This window comes from Triturus cristatus, chromosome 3_2, assembly GCF_964204655.1.
Source record: "Triturus cristatus chromosome 3_2, aTriCri1.1, whole genome shotgun sequence".
NCBI lineage: Eukaryota > Metazoa > Chordata > Amphibia > Caudata > Salamandridae > Triturus > Triturus cristatus.
In genome coordinates, this window is record NC_140584.1 from 1,215,841,773 (window position 1) to 1,215,846,058 (window position 4,286).

The 4,286-nt window shown below is 46.9% G+C and overlaps 1 pseudogene; it reads left to right on the top strand.

Moving 5' to 3' along the window:
* The first annotated feature begins 461 nt into the window (after window positions 1-461).
* On the top strand, window positions 462-1,423 carry LOC146859487 (T cell receptor alpha variable 3 pseudogene; annotated as a pseudogene).
* The last annotated feature ends 2,863 nt before the right edge of the window (window positions 1,424-4,286 follow it).

Below are 4,286 nucleotides of genomic sequence, written 5' to 3' on the forward strand. Positions count from 1 at the left end.
GAGTGCCCTTTCACTTCCGTGACAGTAACACCAGCTGTCAGTGCCTATAGACCATTCTGTTTTTACCCTTCCCCCCCTCACTCCCTTCACTGCAGTCTTCCATCAGCTTCAGGAGCACCTCAGACTGTTACTTCCACATTACTCCTTTCGTTAGCGGCGCAGATAGCGCTGCAGCAGCTTCTTGGCGCTTGTGCTGAGTCTTAGAGCAGGTTCATCAGCTAAGAGAAGAGGGCTGGGACCCTAAAACATGCTTATGATTGTTGTGTATTTATCAGCCTGTGGATGCTGAAGGGCGCATTACACCTCCTCCTCCTCCTGGTGGCTGAGTGCGAGGGCTGTGACGTCAGCAGGAAGTCTACAGCTGGCACCCCTGGGCATGGTGCCAGGGGGGGGCTGAGCTCACTCAGCCTCAGCACAGGCCGCGGATGCACCAGTTGTGATCTCAGCTCCGTCCTGCAGAGATGTCTTCTCCTCTGCAGTACATGGCCCTCCTGCTCCTGGTGACAGGTGTGTAACATGTTCTATTGTGTGCAACATGTATTGTTGCATTTATTTTACAAAGAAAGTCAGGTGTGTAGCATGCGCCTGCTGCAAGGATGGCCTGGCAGGCTCGTGTGTGCTCATCTGTGACTGAGCATTATTATAAATAGTTTGGTGGGATAATCTGTCTGACATGGAGTCAGATTTTAAACAGTCTCAGGTGGTTTAAATGAACAGATTTATGGCGGTAAATTACATTTCATTTGTAATCTGCAGCCACCTGGTGATGTTTGTTGTACAAAGTTATTACTAATTTAAATATACAAATGGAGTTGCAAATAAGTATCCGTTTGGACCTCAGTTGGCAATTAAAAACCATGAATATTGACAACCATTCTAGGGTCCTTCGAGTCTCTAAATGAACAATGTGTTGAAAGGTTTTATCTTTGTTTTGTTCTTTCTGTGTTTGTCTCCCCGATAACAGCCCGGGCATTAATGCATAATACGTCCTGCTCCGTTTTTACACTTTTAACTCTTTATTTCAGGTAAAAGTGGGGCGCAGTCGGTGTCTCAGTCCCCGGTGAAGCTGTCGGTGTCTGAGGGGAGCCCCCTGTTCATAAACTGCACCTATAAGGATACATGGTACCCCAATCTCTTCTGGTACTTCCAGCCCCCGGGTGAAGCCCCTCGACTGCTGCTGCAGGACCTTGTGGAAAAGGAGCAGAGGGGCTTCAGTGCCCCCCACAATAAGACGATGAAGTCCTTTCACCTGCGGAAGGAAAGCAGTGAAGTGGGGGATTCAGGGCTGTACCTGTGCGCCTTGAGGGACACAGTGTGTGATGAGGCGCTGGGAGCTGCACAGAAACCAGGAAACGCACAGTCCTTCACTGTGAGCCCCTGTGACACCAGCCTTCCCTCCGGGGTCACAGAAACAACACGATGACGCATAAAGTGACCTCCGTCACACACCACAAGAACAGTGACGTCACTGCGAGTTCTGTCACCACATCTAGGAATGAAGAAAAAGGCTCTATAAGGTGGTGGGACTCAGAGGTGACTTGAATAGACTATTACCGGACAGCAGAGGGTATTTTATTCTAAATAATACATCGTAACACAATCACCATCCTCACAAACTAGTTTAATCCTTGCTGTTTAATCTTTGAGCAGCTAACCCATGTTCTTATTACACGTAATAACAGATGTCACAACTGATTGAACAAGCATTGGCATAGCCGATAGGTCTCGTCTTTGGGACCTTATCAGTGTTTAGCCATGCAACAGTTGATGTTGTTGCACCAAGGATATTGTGCTGGATAACTAAACATTTCTAAGATCCCAAAGGCGAGACCTATTGGCTATGCCAATGGTTGTTTAAGATTTGTTCTGTCTCGAGCGTATTTGAAAATCTTGAGCTGCAACTGGCTCATCTTTTCTGCGTCTGCTACTTTTTTTGTGCACCTTAATTTAACAAAAAAATAAAAGCAGGCTTTACTCAGACCAACGCACATGTGTTATTTGTAGCTGCTCGAGAGACTTTCTGAAGCGTTACTACGATCGAATGAACATCGTTAGAACATGAGCTGTCAATCACGGTTACCAACATCCGACCTACGACAGGTGAACGACTTGTACTAAACAGATAGAGAGGGCCACCCTTACCACCCGCGTCTATTGCAGGTTCAGATCACACGACTGGAAGAGGACGAGTGCAAATCCACATTTATATCCGAAAGCAAAGAAGAAGACATACTGTGTACAGCGCGTGGAGAGAGCAAATCAAAATAATATTATTATTACTATTACTATTATTATTATTGTTATTAAGTAGGTATGTAAACAAAGGAATTTCTGGAATGGTTACCAGATTCTTCCAAGTCATCAAAAAGCAAGGCATCCACTACAGGTATGTTCGTTATTAAAACCATTGTTTTCATGCGTTTTAATTAATGATTTCAGCTTGAACCACAACTCCCAGAGTGCACTGATAGCCAAAAATGAAGAAGTGGAACAACCCGCGCTTCGTAACATGGAGCCAGGCGGCAACTTTAAGTATGAGGTGTGGCGACAACGCGGTATAATAACTGCGGGAAAACCACTTTACTTCTTGTGCACCAGACCTTTTATATCGCGTCACCATGAAAAAAACACAGATTTTGTACGAAGGGTTACTCACTTTTCCTGACTCCTGGCAGAGCATTTCGTATATGTTCTTCATTGCAGTTTCAAAGGTAGAAATGTAGAGACCCAGTTGTAAATGGGCAAAAGCTGAAGAGGTGAAACCGTGTCACGTGAACCCCCTGACAGAGAAGTGAAAGCACCGGCTTCCTTCTAGTTTTTTTTTTTTTTAAATGGGAAACTAACTACACACGTGGGGCTCATCTGAAGCTCAAGCACACAACAGAAACCCTGTTTCAGAGCATGTGCAAAGAGGATACGCGGCACATAAGGAAGAGAATCCAACTCATGTGCGCATGTGTAGGACGAAACAAACAAGTATTGACATGGAGATGAGGTAGGTAGCAGAAGGTGAGCCTGCGAGTGCTGCGCGCACACATGTGACACGGCTGAGACGAGAGCGGGGCATTAAAAAGAGTTGTGTTTACAAACAGAAAGACCTCGCCTGAACATATACAATTTCACGGTATAAAAAAACTAAACGTTCTAAGTTAAATTAGTAAGGGAAGATTGGGAAGGACTTGAAATGGAAACCTAAAACATGTTGTTCTGCATGATTTTTTTTCAAGTTATTGCCATGACTGATACCGCTGACTTTCTGGCTGGCAGATGCAACAGCACAGGTGGTTACAGAGCACTCGTTCCCGTAAGAGTGGAGATGAAGTGCAAAAACGAAACATGCATTGGCATGGAGATGAGGTAGGGAGCAGGAGGTAAGCACGCGAGTGGTGCGCGCGCGTGCACGCTTGGGAGAGCAGTCTGCTCATTTTCAAGCACTGCACTCGTGCTTGTGGCGTGCCACTGCTCACTCCCGCAAGGTGGATGCCGCCACAAGCACGAGTGTGTGCTTGAAAATGAGCGTGGCGACGGCTAAAGTCCCTCCTAACCAGCGCATGCGCGCTGCGTAGGCGAGACCTAAAAAGGAAACCAGAGACATTGCAGGATGGAGATTTTGTTCAGGAGACGCCAGTGCTTCCAGCTGATAGGGCTTCTTGCAAACTACATGGATGGCCTCACTAAGAAGCAAAAATATGATTTGTGCAGTATTTGGGGGTTTAAAAAAGCCGTTAATTGCTCTTAAAATGTCTGTTTTATAAACCCTGCTATCTTTCAGTAATGGGTGAGGGTCTTTAACATTAACAGCTAGAATGACTTGTGTATTTTGTATTTTTACACATTCACTTGATAGAGCGCCCACACTCCCCCTGGGAAGGCATCTTGGCGCTGTAGATCGGTGAACACACTGATGCTGGGGACTTCTTTCAATGCACAGCAGGTCTTGGACAGTGCTGTGATGCAGAGCTGGCCTGCCTCTAGGCACAGCTGGGCAGAGGCTGCCCCATGGTTCAGAACCATGAACAGTGACACCTCTGACCCCACCCCAGCCCCGCAGCTCTCGCCACAGAAGGAGCCGCCAGCAGGGTCTGAGGGCGCACTCCTGCCTGGGGTGTGGGGCTGCGAGGGCGCTGAGATGGGAAGACTCTGTATCCAGAGGGGCTTATGCACCAGACACCCCCATTCAAAGGAGGCATTAAATATGGTAATCATCTTACCGCATGTATACCTCACCGCAGATTCACAGCTATGCGGTAATCTTGCCTCTGCTGTAGGGATGAGGCTGTCTGCAA